General features: G+C 45.9%; 1 pseudogene; it reads left to right on the plus strand.

Moving 5' to 3' along the window:
* The first annotated feature begins 3,331 nt into the window (after positions 1-3,331).
* Positions 3,332-6,719, plus strand: LOC131926116 (histone-lysine N-methyltransferase EHMT2-like; annotated as a pseudogene).
* The last annotated feature ends 12,038 nt before the right edge of the window (positions 6,720-18,757 follow it).

The raw sequence follows: 18,757 nt of genomic DNA on the forward strand, positions 1-18,757 counted from the left end.
GGTTGTATAACATCCCTAAATAGTGTCACCAGCCGGGGACCAAGGGTTCAAACACATATGGGGGAACCTTTCACATTCAAACTACAAGAACTTCCTTTGAAGACCTGAGAATTATAGAGTCATACACAGCCACAGTAGAGTGCTTTCTATTTCTTCTTTTACAACAGCTGAAGGGATTCTAGCGCCTCTACCCCGTTCCCTCTGCTGGGTATCTAGGCTTAGCTGGGTTAATTGAAATAAAGGTCTGTACATCAAGCAGAAGTCCACAAAGCATATAAACACAGTGCGGTCCCTTTCAGAATTGACTGGGTGAGGTGATTTTTCACTTTTCCCTTGCATCTTTTTGGCCAGTATGAGAGTTGAGATGGGTTCCCACGCTTGGGCACATGCACCAGAGCATCACTCAGAGGTCCCATGAGGGATTTCTGTCTGGGTGAGAAAGCTGTTTTGCAAGAGAGGAGCACTTTGGTCCTCCAGCCCTCTCCTACCCGAGAGCTCATGCATGGTTAATCTCCATGTATGGCTGAAGTGTGTAGCTACACCCCGCCAGAACCTGTACACCACCTTGGGTTAAGAAATGAAGAATAACTAATACTCCATTCCATGACTCAGGGATCAGCCAAGAAAGGGGGTTATGCAGTTATCCTAGCTAAGTCTCCAAAGAGTCCTTGAGAGCTTTGTTTTTATCAGAGATTATTAACAGGTTTAAAGCTTTGAAATTGTTGTGTGTTAAGGTGGAACCAGAATTCAAATTTAGGTCTTCTAATTCTTTATCTCATGCTCTCTCTGGATGGCATCTTCTGGTCCTTTCCATCTCTCATAGCAAACTCTTCACCATGAAATATATAAGTACCACTTCCTTAATTTGCTTTAGCCTCCATTTGATTCTCACTTGGGGTTTTGACATAAATCCTTAGGGTTCCTTCTGACTTGTCCACTTTGGACAGGTTTCAATATGTTTAGATGAATGTTGATATTTGAAAGTATAATTATCCAGAACATAGAAACTGTACTACTGAGCGTACCTTTAGTGTTTACTAACAAGGCTTGGTGGGCTGTGGAGATGGAGTAGCAACCCCATGAAAATGCAAACTGCCTATGGCTCAGGTTCAAATGCATATTCCCACTCGATAGGTCGAAGTGCTGCTAGTTAGTAGATCCCCTTTGAGCAGCGAGATATAAGGAATTCGCCTTCCTGTTCCTGCTGGACCCTATAGCACAGGTTCTACCTGATGACCCCAGGTGACCAAGAAGGAGCTGACTTAAAGATATCCAGTATGATTAATACAAGAACACAGTCCTGGGCTAGAGAGATGGCTGCTCAATGGTTAAGAATCTGCATTCTTCTTTCAGAGGACCTGAGTTTGGATCCATGTTGGGTGGCTCACAACTGCCTGTAACTCTAGTTCCAGAGGACCCAACATCCTCTTAAGGTCCCTACACTGACATGTGCATAGACACATTATGTATGTAACTCAAATAAAATAAAAATAAATTAAAAAACAGTTCTGATTCCCCAGGTGCCAGTTGCTGTGGCTGGGATGTCCCCACTTGAACTCACACTGGTGATTTGTTTCAGTTGTAACAGTATTAAAATCTGGGGCCTTTAAAGGCCATTAGACAATTAGAGTGTCACCCCTGGTGACAGATCAAGATCCATGTCATGGTGGTGAGTGTCCCTCCTTTCTTGCTCTCTGTCACATAAATGCATGCTTGCCCTTCCCCCAGCACTGTGCTCTTGGACTTCTCAGCCTCCAGAACTGTAAGCCAGATAAACCTCTGTTCTTTATGAATTACTCAATTTTAGGTATTTAATTATAGCCGCAGAAAACGGACTAAGACATAAATTAACTATGGCAGGTAAAAAGGAGCCTGGAAAGAATCTCCTAATTGGGTTGGTAATTAGGCAGAAGTTAATTACAATGGATTGCTAAGTGTCACAGTACAGAAAAAGAAAGCCAGCTGGTTGGGCGAGGAGTCAAAGGAGAGACTCGTCTCAAGGAGCCAAGAGGGGACGATAAAAGGGAGGACCTAGAGCCCAGCCAGCCTAGGCTGCTCCAGGAGGAGCTGGAGCTGGTCTTGAGTCTACCCATGGCACCTTCCCATCCTGTGGAAACTCAAAGTAGTTAACCTACCACGGATGAACTCCAACATAGCACAGAGCTGGCATTTAGTATAATAAATCGAAGTGGGCCCTTGAGGCTCCCATCATGACAAGATGAAGGCTCCTGCCAACTGACTTCCAGGTGCTGACCCACAACTCTACCCTGATGATCTATATGGAGCCGTCACCCTGCTAGCCCCAGCGTGTTCATGAGGTACAATCTAGCTTGCTGCCTACGCTCCACCCCCTAATCTGATGATACTCAAACACCATATCATCTTGGCTACCCTAGAAACGACACCCCTTCTACCTGGCCCTTTATACTTTACAGATCATACCGTGCCTACAGCTTCTTTTGATCCTGAAAAAAATCCTGGGTATTGGGTAGAGTCCTGTCATTGCTCCTCCATCAGTGTCTCTAGTCACATAGTAATGGGCACAGTCATGACGGAGCCCATGTTCTGATGCTGGCTAGGGGTGCAGGAAAACGGGTGAAGAGACAGGAGAGAAGTGTTACTAGAAATCCTGGGGAGTTCCAATTGAGCCACCATGTGATACCTGGGGAGCGGGGCTCCACTCTTGGGGTACTTAGTTTTGATAACAAAAAGAATGGACACACACAGAAGCTTGAGGACAAAGAACGGATTCCAAGAAGCCTGATCCCCTTTGGGGATCTCATATCAGATATCCTCCGTATCAGATACTTACATTATGATTCATAATAGTAGCAAAATTACAGTTATGAAGTAGCAACAAAGTAATTGTGGGGGTCACCACGACATAAGGAACTGCATCAAAGGGTCATAGCATTAGGAAGGTTGAGAACCACTGCTCTAGAGGTAGATTTTATCCTTTATATTTCTCTGTTTTAGTCCAACAGGCCTCAAGCAGGGAAAGGAGGATTTTTCAGCCCTCCTCTTGATTGTCAGGCATACATGGGCTGCAAAGATGATACAGAGAGGAAGTTAGACAAATGGAGCCCAAGTTGTTTATGCTGAGATTAGATACAAAGTTCAGGAGATGATGTCAGTGCATAAACAGCTGGTAAACAAAGAAATGACCATAGGGTGACCTTTAAAACTATTGGTTGGTTCCTTCCATGCCCTCCAAGGGGTCTGAGGTTTTCTGCTATAAAAGAGGCTTACTGCCTAATAATAAATGAGTTCTTGCTTGAGTTGACTCCCCGCGGGAGCCAAGCAGTCTTCCAAGGTAAGTGAAACCCTCAGTATGGGTAAAGCAATTTTTCCGAAAGATCTCCAGGAGCCAGGGGAGGCCAAAGAAGACAAAGAGGAGCAGGAGGGTGAAGAAACCAAGTTTGACACAAAAGTGAAAGTCACCTTCTCTGTACCTTGTGAGCCATACACCCCAAAGGACTAGCCCCCCCCCCCCATCCCTGAAACAAGGGAATGCTTCTGGCCATAAACTACCCTTAGAAGGGACCTACGTAACAGGGGTACCTATGACCGGCCATTAGCCGGGGATCGAGGAGCCAGTGAACTGACTCATGCAGAGGCCTATATTACCCAGATAGGGCCCCAAGGGAGGAAAGGCATGGGCCCCCAGAACAGATCCCCCCTCCCCGACATTTCCTGTTAATCTGGTCCCTGGCCCTAATAGGCCACAAGAATGGTACCCATGGGAGGCCAGACCTAAGGGGCCAGGTGGAGCACAAGCCCATAGCTACATTACCTTGTACAAGGTGGCCGCGCTTGGCCAGGCAGCAGGCAATTGGCCTCACGCTGCTGTTGCTCTGCCTCTACTGGGTGCCCTGCCGCTAGAATATGGACAGCCCCGTGGTGGTCCCAGCAGGTGGAGGCACTAAGAGCTGCCCTGCTGTGATAACTACGGTTATGCACTGCCTGAGATGGAGACCGTGCAGCTGGTGCTGTGAGGCCACCTTATGGACATCCAGTGTCTGGCTAGCGATGGGATGCTGCTAGTGAGCTGCTGCCTGGCAGGCCAAGTCTGCGTGTGGGACACACAGACCAGGGACTGCCTCACGCGCATCCCGCGCCCAGGCCACGCCAGGACAGGGAGACGGAGCTTGCATCCCGCGCCCAGGCCACGCCAGGACAGGGAGACGGAGCTTTTGAAGCTCGGGAGAACTGGAAAAAAACTTGTCAGATGGCAGCAAAACTGAGCCCCGAGGAGTCTGGAGACAGCCCTTGCTGCGACACCACCCCGAGGGCCTCCACCGCCTTCCCTCTTCGGGGACCAGCCAGACCATACCTGCTTCATTGACACCAACATCTCGGTATAGCTGCCCCCAGAGCCTACTCAGCCCAAGCCGTTCTAGAGACTCTGGCTATGACATCAGCCGACTGGTGCAGCGTGTGTACCAGGAGGAGGGCCTGACTGCCGTGCACATGCTAGCCCTGCACTCACCCTCCCCTCCTCTGGCCTGGGCCTCCAGCACAGCCAGCTCTATCTGGAGCTTAGAGCTGCAGGACAACCTCATCATGGTTGGGGGAGGCAGCGGCCAGCTGGAGGTGTGGGACACCATTAAAGGGGTGCTCTGCTGCAGCAACGAGAAGGTCTCCTCAGGCATCACAGCCCTTGTCTTCCTGGACAGGAGGATTGTAGCTGCTCCGCTTAATGGTTCCCTCGATTTCTTTTCCTTGGAGACCCACACTTCCCTCAGCCCCCTGCAGTTCAGAGAGACCCCAGGGCGATACCTCCCAGCCCAGTGTTCAAATGTGAGGACATGGAGAGCCCCAGCGCCTGCCCTGTGATCCCCTGAGACACCATCTGACAGCTCAGGGCTTTCACTAACCCTGCCTAATGGCTACCTCTCAGCTGTGGGTCTGCCCTCAGGGCTGGGCCGTGAAGCCCTGGAGAAGGCCTTGGTCATTCAGGAGTCAGAGAGGCGGAAGAAGCTCCATTTCTACCCACAGCAGCTGTACTTATCATCGAAGCAGGGAGAGCTGCAGAAGGTGATCCTTATGCTGCTAGACAACCTGGATCCCAACTTCCAGAGTGACCAGCAGAGCAAGCACATGCCCCGGCATGCAGTAGCGCAGAAGGGGTCCGTGGAGATCTGGCATGTGCGGCTGCAGGCAGGAGCCAACATCAATGCAGTAAATAAGCCACAATGCACGCCACTGATGGAGGCCATGGTGAACAACCACCTGGAGGTGGCGCGTTACATGGTGCAGCTAGGTGGCTGTGTCTACAACAAGGAAAAGGATGGCTGCACCTGTCTCCATCATGCAGCCAAAACTGGGAACTTGGAGATGGTTAGCCTGCTGCTGAGCACAAGGCAAGTGGACGTGAATGCGCAGGACAGTGGGGGCTGGATGCCCATCATCTGGGCAGCCGAGCACAAACACATTGACATGATCCAGATGCTGCTGACCTGGGGTGCCGATATCACCCTAACTGACAATGAGGAAAACATCTGCCTGCACTGGGCCTCCTTTAAGGGCAGTGCTGCCATTGCCGAGGTCCTCCTGAATGCCCGGTGCGACCTCCATGCTGTCAACTACCATGGGGGCGTACCCCTACACATCTCTGCCAGGGAGAGCTACCATGACTGCGTTCTATTGTTCCTGTCTCGTGGAGCCAACCCTGAGCTTCTGAACAAGGAAGGAAACATAGCATGGGACCTGACTCCAGAACGTTCTGACGTGTGGTTTGCACTGCAGCTCAACCACAGGCTTAGGCTCGGGGTAGGGAACCGGGCTGTCTGCACCAAGATCATCTGTCGGGATGTAGCTAGAGGCTATGAGAATGTGCCATCCCCTGCGTCAGTGGTGTGGATGGCAAGCCATGCCCCGAGGATTATAAGTACATCTCCGAGAACTACGAGACATCCACAATGAACACTGACCCTGCGAGACATCCACAATGAACACTGACCGAAACATCACTCACCTGCAACGCTGCACGTGTGTGGATGACTGCTCCAGTTCCAACTGTCTGTGTGGCCAGCTCAGCACTCAGCACCCGTTGCTTCAAGAGTTTAATAAGATTAACCCTCCTCTCCCCCCCTCCCCCCATCTTTGAGTGTAACCAGGCATGCTCCTGCTGGAGAAGCTGCAAGAACCGCGTGGTGCAGAGCGGCATCAAGGTACAGCTGCCGCTCTACCAAACAGTCAAGATGGGGGGGGGGGGGGGGCGCGGTGTCCGTGCCCTGCAGACCATTCTCCAGGGCACGTTCATCTGCGAGTATGTTGGAGAGCTGATCTCTGACGCTGAGGCCGATGTGAGAGAGGATGATTCTTATCTCTTCGACTTGGACAACAAGGACAGAGAGGTTTATGGCATTGATGCCCATTACTATGGCAACATCAGCCACTTCATCAATGTGAACCACCTATGTGACCCCAACATCATTCCTGTCCGGGTTTTCATACTACACCAAGACCTGCGGTTTCCACACACTGTCTTCTTCAGTTCCAGGGACATCTGGACTGGGGAAGAGTTGGGGTTTGACTATGGTGACCGATTCTGGGATATCAAGAGCAAGTATTTCACCTGCCAGTGTGGCTCCAAAAAGTGCAAGCACTCAGCTGAGGCCATTGCCCTGGAGCAGAGTCGCCTGGCTTGTCGGGACCCCCACCCTGAGCTGTTGCCTAAGCTCAGTTCTTTCCCCCCTCCCCACATAAACACCTGAGGACTCTTAAAATCCAGGCTGGGGCACTGCCTTTCAGACATTCCTCCCTCAGAGACCCCAGTTAGGCCTGGAAGGTCCACAGCCCTTCTCCCAGAGCTGGTTTCTCACTGGGAGTGTGATTCCAGGGCTGGCCACACTCCACTGAGCCAGGCCTCAGTTTGCTGAATTGAAGTTGGGCTTCTGCCAACTGATTCTCTGTGTTCTCAATAAATGTTGGGTTTGACATGGGGGGGGGAAAAGAAGAAGAAGAAGGGGATGCCAAATGGGTAAATTTTGTAAAGAAGTGCCCTGAGCCTGAACCTTAAAATAAGGTGGGCTTGTTTAAAAACAAAAAGGGGGAATCTGTGGGCATACATGGGCTGCAAAGATGGTACAGAGAGGAAGTCAGACAAATGGAGCCCAAGTTGTTTACGCTGAGATTAGATACAAAGATCAGGAGATGATGTCAGTGCATACACAGCTCGTAAACAAAGAAATGACCATAGGGTGACCTTTAAAACGATTGGTTGGTTCCTTCTACCCCCTCCAAGGGGTCTGAGGTTTTCTGCTATAAAAGAGGCTTACTGCCTAATAATAAAGGAGTTCTTGCTTGAATTGACTCACCGCTGTGTCTGATGGTCTCCAGGTAAGAGGAAGGCTGGGAAAACTGGCCAGCTGAGCACTTACCTTTCCTCCGTTCCAGGCCACCTCTTCAGAGGTGACCTAAGTTCCCGGTGGGGCAAGACCCACTGGCCATGTGCATTCAGTCATAAATACATTAGCAAAACATTAGGTTAACACATCTTTTATATTTTTAATTTATTTTTTTAATTTTGTGTATCTGTGTGAGGATATGTGCACGTGAGTGCAGCTATCTGTGGAAGCCAGAGGAGGATGACAGGGTCTCTGAAGATGTAGTTACAGATGGCTATGAGCCAGCCAGTGCGGGTGTTAGGAACCAAACTCAGGTCTTCTGCAAGAGCAACAAGTTCTCTTAAACACTAAGTCATCTTTCCAGGCCCCATTTTAAGATTTCCACCAAGAGTTCATGGTTACCTTTTTTTCTGAAAATTACAAAACATATCTTCATAAGATAAAGGCCATGCCAACTAATGCTAACTGCTGTGGAATGTCTTTGTGTATGCTGTGAATATGTGTTGCTCTCATTGGTTGATAAATAAAGCTACATTGGCCTATGGCAAGATAGCTTAGAGGCAGGTGGGAGATCCAAGAGAGAGATCCAGGAAAAAGAAAGGCAGAGGCAGAGGAAAAGCCAGCCTGCCACCCAAGGAACAACATGCCAGCAGACTGGTAAGCCACAGAACATGTGGCAAAACATAGATTAATAGAAATGGGTTAATTTAAGATATGAGCTAGCTAGTAAGAGGCATGCCATAGATCATACAATTTGGAAATAATATAAGCCTCTGTGTGTTTACTTGGGGCCAAAATCAGCTTCAAAGCAATTGGCTGGGATGATCCATCTTCACAGACTGCTACAGCCAAGATTTAACTATAATTCTTAATTTTCTCAGAATCCCCATAAGATTACCAGTGCCCCCAACCAGCAGGAAGTAGTATGAAAAGCTATGCCCTAATTCCCAAAATATTGTTTTTAAATGTTTATAATGTTTATTTTTATTTAAAGGGGGTTGATTATACATGCAATCTCTTTCTAAAAAAGGGGGGATAGTATAGATATGATAGGATAAAAGGGTAGATTATTGAATCTACTTTTAAAGAACAACAACTTGTTTAAAATGTTTTACATTGCTATGAAATTCAGTTTATTGATACAAATTTTTTTTTTTTTTGGTTTTTCGAGACAAGGTTTCTCTGTGTAGCTTTGCGCCTCTCCTGGAACTCACTTGGTAGCCCAGGCTGGCCTCGAACTCACAGAGATCTGCCTGGCTCTGCCTCCCGAGTGCTGGGATTAAAGGCGTGCGCCACCACCGCCCGGCCTATTGATGCAAATTTAAAGTTAATTTTGTTATGTTGTATGTATATTTCTACTCTTGTTTAGGGTATTATGTTTATACAGCTCATTTAAAATTGTAATATATGATTAAGAAATACAGATTAATAGTCACCTAGAATAATCAAACTTATAGTCATGTTAACTAGGTTTTCTATATATGCAGAGATATATTTCAGATAGATAGGTAATCTCCAAACACTTCAAAAACCTACAGAATATGGCATTTGAAATGCTTTAAAAACTAAGACTTTCTGGACAATGAGACACGTGTGCTCCTGGCAGCACTGATTTACTTCAAAGAGGAAGATGGGCATCAAAGACACTCCATATGGAGTTTGCTTTCTTTATGGCAAAAGTTAGCCATTTGACTGCTTGACAACATGTTGTATAAACTGGACATGCAGGACCCATAGGAAGGTGACCACTGAACTTTGCAAGACTAGATGGTCCTTCAGGTTCCTGCTTCACAGAAAAGACTGCCAAATATTCTACAGGACACACGGAGAAGTGACTAAAAAACTCTAGGCCTATTGGCTGAAGATGGATGCCCCAACATTACAGAGGAACTTTGGGTGACTGTCCAGGCAGCCAGCTGTCTCTGTCATTCTAGATTTTGGAGGTGGCTTACAAAGTACTTCCTGTTTACTTTAGGTAGGTACTATTATATCCTTCTGGGATCTTTGATGTAATTAAAGATTATATAATTACAATTATAATTTTCCTTGGTTATGATAAAAGATAAATTAGATATGAAACTTTAGACTCACAAATATGACAGATAATAAGCATTTTCTTTAATTTTGCCAAATACAAATAGACTAGATATTGTAACTGTAATTCTTGCTTGATAACTATTCTATTATATGCAATTTTACTATGTTAAAGCTAAAACCTTCTTTTTTGATTAGATAGAAAAGGGGAAGTGCTGTAGAATGTCTTTCTGTATGCTGCGAATATGTGTTGCTCTTATTGGTTGATAAATAAAGTTGAATTGGCCTATGGCAAGGCAGCTTAGAGGCAGGCGGGAAATCTAAGGAGAGAGACAGGAAGAGGAAAGGCAGAGGCGGAACAGACCCCAGCCTGCCGCCCAAGGAACAACGTGCCAGCAGACCGGTAAGCCACAAAACATGTGGCAAAACATAGATTAATAGAAATGGGTTAATTTAAGATATAAGAGCTAGCTAGCAAGAAGCCTGACCCATAGGCCATACAGTTTGTAACTAATATAAGCCTCTGTGTGTTTACTTGGGGCCAAGTGGCTGTGGGACTCAGGTAGGAGAGATTCATCCTGATTGCAGGGCCAGGCAGGACTGGAGAAATCATCCAACTACAATTGGCAGCCAACATGCAGGGTTGGGCGGGACCAGTGAAACTTCAGGCTACAGCAAACCTTCTAGAAAACATATGAATCCCTAGAAGTAAATTCTGTATTATTATTGTTTTCTGATTTCCACAAAAATGTACATCCCACAGGCATGATCATGTCATGCCCATAGGAAATCTAGCAAGGACTCAGGGAGAGCTGGCCATTCTACCTGCCGTCAAGTGTAGCAATGAGATACGAACCATGGCTGCTGGAAGCCCAATCCAGTGACTCAGAAGAAAGCATCAGTGCACTCCCACTGTTTTATTTTTGACAGTTTATAAAGCATGGGTTTAACAAAACTTTCTAGAATTAGGAATGGAAACAATTTTAAAGATGCTTACAACCAGTCCACTAATTGTATTTCAGGCTTCAGAGGAAGGCTCTACTTTACACATGCCAGCAGTTAGCAAGTAATTCATAGACTGGCACAGCCATATCTGATGGGAATGGCAAAAGTCATAAAGCTAGCACAGCTGCTTGACAAAGATCCAGCAGAGCTGAGCCACATGATGGCTGCTGTGCCACTTTTGGTTTTGATCTCCATATGTTGCATGCTTAGGGGGCTTTTAATATTTATACAATTTGAGGATATTGGATTGATGGGTGTACTGGGTGGTTTTATGTGTCAACTTGACACAAGCTAGAGTCATCAGAACAAGGAGTCTCAGCTTAGGAAATGCCACCTTGAGATCCAGCTGTAAGGCATTTAGTGATCAGTGGGGAAGGGGCCAGCCCATGGTGGGTGATGCCATCCCTGGGCGCTGGCCCTGGATTCTATAAGAAGGTGGGCTAGGTGGTGGTGGCTCATGCCTTTAATCCCAGCACTCAGGAGGCAGAGGCAGGCAGATCTCTGTGAGTTCAAGGCTAACCTGGGCTACAGGGTGAGATCCAGGACAGAGAAACCCTGTCTTGAAAAAAAAAAATTAGAAGGTGGGCTAAGCAAGCCATGGGAAGCAAGCCAGTAAGCAGCACCCTCCATAGCCTCTGCATCAGTTCCTGCCTCCAGGATCCTGCCCTGTTTGAGTTCCTGCCCTGTCTTCCTTCAGTGGTGAATAATAATGTGGAAGTGTAAGCTGAATAAACCCTTTCCTCCCCAACTTGCTTTTTGGTCATGGTGTTCCATTGCAGCAATAGAAACCCTAACTAAGACAATGGGAAGTTTCTTATGAATCATTTATGCCTTCTCCTAGAAGTATTGCTTCCAAGCTTCCCCAGGAAAGTCCTGAGCATACTACCCCTCCCACTTTTAGGGAGATATCCTTATCTGCTTGAAGGTCTTCCTTACGACTTGGAGGTTGTGACACACATAAAGAAGCCAGAGGTCTCTTTGTGAGGCTATGAGACATTCTCGAAACACTTGCCCCTGTACTTACTCAGGAACAAGATAATCAAAACAAAGTAAACTTTAAAAGGTCAACAAGATTTGGTAGGCTAGAGGAGTTGGCCGCAGATTCCTGCTATACACTCAGGCAATTATATGGTATATACAGCAACAAAGTTAGACTAGCTAGAGTTACCTCTGCCCCCCTACACAGGGACTTATATTGATGGGCAAAGAATGGTGTGGGGAGATGACGAAAGAATGAGGTGTTGGGACCTCACTTACTTAGAAAAGCTTGTGCAAAGCCCCGTGGTGTCATATGACCAGGGAACAAAAGAATGCCAGGACTAGACATACAAATCAATTCTATAAAGATATAAATGTTTACATTGTATTATGCCAGGAATTGAATAATAACTGCAGCAACTTCGGCCTGACCGTTAAGAATTAATACTGCTCGGGAGTTGGCAATCTGCCTGAGCTGCTGGTTTGGAGATTTTCTGTCTCGAGTCCTTGAAACCACAAGAGCTGCCTAGAGGTTGGGTTATGGGGTCGATGAATAAAAATGATTGCAATAGATAACTCTGTTTTATCACGATTTGTCAATGACTAAAAGATATGCAAGAGGAAGTTGAACATGTATCTGAGGGCAGAAATGATACGATACATGTTTTGGAACAACATGAATCTATTCCTGCCTACTGAATTCTATATAAATAAAGATGCACTCTGCTGATCAGTGAGGCTACAAGATTCTCAGCACCACCAATGGCCTGGCTCAACCCCCCCCCCCCATCTCCACCACCTACTCCTTGTCTCCTCTCTGGAACCTGTCAATCACTGCCAGGACTGGGCCCCCAGCAATAGATATCTTTCACCTCTGCTTTAACGTATTCATGTTGATCCAACTCATTGTTATGTCTCACTTATACTCACACACCTGGCTCTAATACCAGTTGAACACCAGAGTAACTTGCTAAAATTCGTAGCAGCTGCTGTAATTAACGTGTATTTCAAATATAGTCCAATGAAGTCTTTCTTAACATCTTCAATCTTACTCCAAGCAGGATGTGAAATATTATTTCTAATTAAATGCATTGGATGGATATTTCAGTCATCCTGGCCTACCGGAGCTACAGTCAACTAGCTACCCTGTGAAAATCACTCTCACAGATGAAGATATCATCTAAAATGAATGGCTTGTTTTCATGGTGATCTTAAGGTTGTATTAGAAGTCCCAAGTAAATTATAAAAAGAAAGTACTACTCATAGGAATAGTTTCATAAGAGGAACATGCCACGCCAAAGCTGATCAGGGTAAGAGAACATTCCAATTGGACCATCATACTACCCTTACTATCACTTCAGTAACTGCAGATAACTCAGTCATGGGCATGGGATTAATGGTTGAGAGCAGAGGCCCCAGGAACCTGCCTGTGGGGGGGGGGGCCCAAAACAGCTTGACCACAGAGCTGCCATAGAGGCCCAGACACAGCTGCCATGACAGACTTACTGGAAGGTACCACCTACTCCCCAGAAAAAGCCATAACCCAACCTTTGCTATGATACAAAACCTACCCCACTGGGGCTTGGGGCTTTCTGCTCTCACCATTCTGTGGGACAGACGGGAGAGTCCAAGCTGGAACTTGAAATAAAGGCTCTTTGCTTTTACATACGGGATTCAGTCTTCGTAGTGGTCTTTGGGCGGTCCCTGTGATCTGGATATAACACCTGCTTGGATGTAATTCTCAGCACCAGCCTTTCCCAGGTCTCTTAAGTGAGGTACCTTGGTTTCCTCAGTTTTACTTATATCATAAAATGTATTAGATTTTCAATACTGTAACAAAATACTCGAGAGAAACAATATAGAGGGGGAAAGATTAATTTTGGCCTCTGGCTTCAGAGCAGTAGTTCTCAACCTGTGGGTCACAATTCATTTGGAATGAGGGTGTCAAATGACCCTTTCACAGGGGTCACCTAAGACCATCAGAAAATACAGATATTTACATTATGATTAATAACAGTAGCAAAATTGCAGTTAAGAAGTAGCAATGAAAATAATGTTATCATTGGGGGTCACCACAACATGAGGAACTGTATTCAAGGGTCGCAGCGTTAAGAAAGTTAAGAACCACTGTTAGGTCAGGGAAGCCAGGAAGAGTAAAACAGAAGGGGTCAGAGGCACGGCACACTCTTCTAGGTCATTTTCCCAGTGACCCCCTGTATTAGAGATTTGACTTGTCACTGTGGAAAGATGCCCCAACAAAGCAACTTAAAGAAGAATGAGTTTTTCTGGCTCACAATTCCAGTGTATAGCCCTTCATGGTGGAGAATCCTTGTAGTGGTTTGAATAAGAATGGTCCCCATTGGCTCACGTATTTGAATGCCTAGTCACCAGGGAGTAGCACTATTTGAAAGGAGTAGAAAGATTAGGAGGTGGTGTCTTTTTGGAGGAAGTGTCACTAGGGATGGGCTTTGAGGTTTCAAAAGCCCATACCAGGCCTAGTCTCTCTTGTAGCTGGAAAGTTTCTCTGCTTCTGCCCAGCCCTGTGGTTGGGACAAATCTCTCCCTCCCATGTCCTTCAGCCACTTGATCCCAAGTAAACACACAGAGGCTTATATTATTTTCAAACTGTATGGCCTATGGGTCAGGCTTCTTGCTAGCTAGCTCTTACATCTTAAATTAACCCATTTCTACTAATCTATGTTTTGCCACGTATTCCATGGCTTTACCAGTCTGCGGGCATCTTGCTTCTCCTTTGGTGGCAGCTGGCGTCTGTTCCGCCTCTGCCTTTCCTCTTCCTGTCTCTCTCCTTAGATTTCCTACCTGCCTCCAAGCTGCCTTGCCATAGGCCAATGCAACTTTATTTATCAACCAATCAGAGCATCACATATTCACAGCATACAGAAAGACCCCACAGCTCGCTCTCTCTCTCTCTCTCTCTCTCTCGCTCTCTCTCTCTCTCTCTCTCTCTCTCTGTCTTCCTGCTGCCTGTGTGGATCAGGATGTAGAACTCTTAGCTACTTCTCCAGCACCATGCCTGCGAGCATGCTGCCATGCTCCCTGCCACAGACTAAACCTGAAATGATAAACAAATTCCCAATTAAATGTTTTTGGCTTTGTTGTTTTTATATGAGTTTCCTTGGTCATGGTATCTCCTCACAGCAATAGAACAGTGACTAAAACAGAAGTTGGTATCAGGAGTGGGGTATTGCTGTGACAGACCTGACCATGCCAATTTTATGTCAGCTTAACCCAAGCTAGAGTCATCAGAGAGGAGGGCACCTCAAATGAGAAAATGCCCCCATAAGATGAGGCTGTCATAGGGCATTTTCTTAATAAGTGATTGATCAGGGAGGGCTCAGCTCATTGTGGATGGGGCCACCCCTGGGATAGTGGTCCTGAGTTCTATAAGAAGGTAAGCTGAGTAAGCCATGGGAAGCAAGCCAGTAAGCAGCTGCCCTCTATGGCCTCTGTATCAGCTCCTGCCTCCTGTTAGTTTCCTGCCCTGTTTGAGTTCCTGCCTTCACTGTTTTTGATGATAAACTGTTATATGGAACTGTGAGTGGAATAGACCCTTCCCTCCCCATGTTGCTTTTGGCCAGGGCATCTCACACAGCAATAGTCACCCTAAGATATTCATGGTGGCAGGAGTTCAGGCTGCTGATCACATTGTGTCTATATTCAGGAAACAGAAGGAGATGAATGCTGGTGTTCAGTGAGTGTCTCCCTTTTTATTCAGTCCAGGACCCCACCCCATGCAGTGTGCCACCCACAATGATTGTGTTTTTCCCATATCTCTTAACTTAATTTAGAAACCCCTCCATAAACATGCCCAGAGGCTGTTTTCCATGGTAAGTCTAAACCTCCTCAGGTTGACCAGATAACCCCCACACCTACTCTCTCCAAATAGGCCTCATCTTTTAGTTTCCATCACTTCTCAATGATACCCTCGAATTATGAATCCCTCAGAGCCCTCAGGACCCAGTCATGTCCCCAAAGCCCATCAGCTGGCAACCAAGCCTTTAGCATGTGAGCCTTTGGGGAACCTTTCAGATTCAAACTATCACATAAAGAGAAGTGTGGAGGACAGTAGGGAGGGCATGGGCGCTCCTTTGGTTCCTCTTTTCATTGGAAAGGAAGTGTGTCAACACTGGATGAGGTATGTGGGTGCACAGATTGTGCTTAGATTGTGCAAATTGAGCTTTGCAGATGCGTAGGATGCTGACACAGGTATTGTGGTATCCCACTGTGGTGTCTGAATGTTCATGTCTGCAGTCTCAGCCAAGGGAATGGATCAGCCTGGCCCTGTAGACCTGGGGTGCAGACAGCTGGCAGGCCCAAGGCACCAGTCCAAGCTGGCATACGGGCTCTTTGGTCCAGCTCCCCAGACTGTTATTGCCTCTTGGGAACCTTCAGAAGTGAGAGTGCCAGGTGGCTTGGCACTGTTGGAAGCAGTGCTCCCTTTCCAGGCCTGAGCATAGTGGAACTGATGCTCAGATGATGTGCTTATGTTGTTAAATAAAGGAGATAATACGATCTCAAGCTCAAGTCTGCATCACTGGAGGTAGCACATCTGGATAACAAATTCATTTGCTTGCCACCAGCCAGGCTTTGAGGTCCAAGGGACACACATTTTGTGTGTGTGTGTGTGTGTGTGTGTGTGTGTGTGTGTGTTAATATTTTTCCAAAGTGTTATTTTATAAGCTGATAAAATGGCTGATTTCATGGCTATTCTCAGTGAAATGAAAGCCATAGACTTATGAATGAACTAGATATATGATGGACAGGTGATAATATCAAGTGATTCTAGTTAACTAATGGGATCATGGCAATTTCATTTTTAAGGCATTCCTCACCCTTTGGAGATATGCACCAAGTCATCTGCCTTTTGAAAAGTTTAGGGCAGCAGAGAAGTGGGAGGGGCCATGAGTTGCTGAAACTGCAAGATGGACCAAGGAGGCTTCATTATTCATGTCCTCTCTACTCTATCTAGTGTTGTGGAAGGGTCCCTTCAGGCTTTCAGGCAGTCAGGGAAGACGATCAGGGTGAGGAAAGAATTAAGCTAGGATCAGCCAGATGTTTGTAGTGGTGCTGAGTCAGACCGTTTACAGTCTAACACCAGATCACTTACTTTAACCGTATTTAAGCACAGCACAATTTTTGGAAAAGAGTTTTCTGATAACAGTTAACACAGTCCCAAGTACACAACAAATTTGAGACGTGTTTACACTGAAATTCTTTACAGAGTACATCTGGCTTCTTTCACAAGGATGAGCACTGTTGACTCAGAGATAATGCCCAAGATTTAGAGTCTAAGGAGATTGACTGAGGTAAACATAATGCCTGTGGGTGTCAGGATTGGCCTGCCCCTGAGATAACATAGAAGTTACTTAGGCTGTTGTAAAGGACAAGTGACATCACTCATAAGAATGAGTTTTATGGCCTAGGAGCAACGCTCAAGATTTAGGAGGAAACTGTCTGGGAGATGCATGTGGAGCCTGGCTCATCAGACAGCAGAGGATCACCAGGTTGTAAACCACATCCTTTCCCAGCATTCCAAGAGGAAAACAGGTTAAACATCTTCTTTTGAAGGATGCCCATGTGTTTAACTTTCCTGGCTTCTCCAGTACTTCTCTTTGCCCTCCCCACAGTATGTTTTAAAATCTTCCACATTATAACAATCTTTCCAAAAACCAAAATTATCCTTTAAAAAAGGGTAAACTTTTATTCTTCCTCATTAATTCTTAACTAAGTTGTTTCATGAGCTCTCTTTTTCCTAACATATATGGAGGCTCTTATGTTGCCTACATACCTGCTTAGAATTCCATCTCATGGTGTTGAACTTATTTTTTTTGTCACTAGGAGGGACCTTATCACTAATCATTCCTTTCTATCATAAAATCTATTTAATTATCTATTGAAGCAACCATTCTAGCTTTATATTTGCTGTTACTTACATTCTATATACTTCTGAGAGACCAAAAGTCTGACAGTCTGAGAGACAGACAGACAGGGAAAGGGGTCTGGGTAGATGTGATGACTGATCTTGGTTATCAACTTGACTATATTTGGAATCAACTAAAACCCGAGTGGCTGGGCACTCCTGTGAGGGATTTTCTTGATCAGATTATTCAAAGCAAGAAGACCCACCCTAAATCTGGGCCACATCCTCTGGAGGCAGCTTGCATAAAAGAACATGGAAGGGCTGGAGAGAAAATGGCTCCTTTCCTTTTTGCCTGCTTGCCTCCCTCTCACAGGTCTGTCCACATTCCTTTGCTGGGATTAGAACCAACTACTTTGGGATTCCAATGTAGACTGGAGGTCAGAAGCCTTCTAGGAATTCAGCGCCCACTTGGAACCGCAGAGACATTCAGCCTCACAGACTGAACAGCTCCAGGATTCCCGACCTTCCCACCATGAGATAGTCATTATTGAGCTACCAGATCACATGCCACAAGCCAGTCTAATAAATCCCTTTAACATAGTCATTCTATCAGGTTCGTTCCTTTAGAGAACCCTTACTAATGCAGTAGATTAATGTTCTGTTCACTTGAACATTTCATATGGCCAACTTCACGGTCCTTCTTCCCCTTCCGAGACAAGGATTTCAAATCTCCAACCAGAGGTCTCCTCTGGTAGGAGCCGGTCTGCTTCGCTTTCTTTGTCTGGATTTTCTAACCTGCTGCAATGGCCCAAACCAGACAATTCTGAGGAAGAAGACGCCATCCTAACCACAGACATGAAAGCTTTTTGCCTTTGCCAGACAAACTCCGATTCTAGAGTTCAGATCCCCTCCTCTCTATGGGGTCTGTTTCTTTGTGGACTCTGCCGTGTGCCTGGACCTTTGCTTTAAACAAAACCTGGCTGAGAGCTTGCTTTTTCTGCCTTTTAAATTCTCTAAATTCGCAGAGAAAAACAATCAGCTCTTGCTACCCTAGTCGACCTCATCATGACAGTATTGCTCCCATCTTTTTAGCTCCCATCTTTTTAAATTTTTAACTGAATTTTTTTCTTATAATTTGTTAGTGCACTCGTGTGTGGGAAATGTCACCCTGCCTTGGTTTTTCATTGAGAACAAACTGTCTGCAGTTTCAATGGTGTTTAACAACAAAGGGACTTTCCAACCATCAGGAGCCAGGGCTGCCGTTTCCTTGGTTACCTCATCTGACTGCTCACCTACCTGGTATCAAAACCATCACCACAATCAAGATATCCCCCCTAAAGATTTCTTCATGTGACTTTTCATGCATGTCCTTTCTCCCAACCCCAAATGACCTCCAATCTGCTTCCTAATACTGTAGCTTCGTTTGTACTTTAAAGACGTTTAATGTAAACTGGATGGTTTGTATGTACGTATGTAATCTTCATTGTCTGGATTCTTGTGTTACCGG

The sequence above is a fragment of the Peromyscus eremicus genome, chromosome 16_21 (genome assembly GCF_949786415.1).
Source record: "Peromyscus eremicus chromosome 16_21, PerEre_H2_v1, whole genome shotgun sequence".
In the NCBI taxonomy this organism is placed as follows: domain Eukaryota; kingdom Metazoa; phylum Chordata; class Mammalia; order Rodentia; family Cricetidae; genus Peromyscus; species Peromyscus eremicus.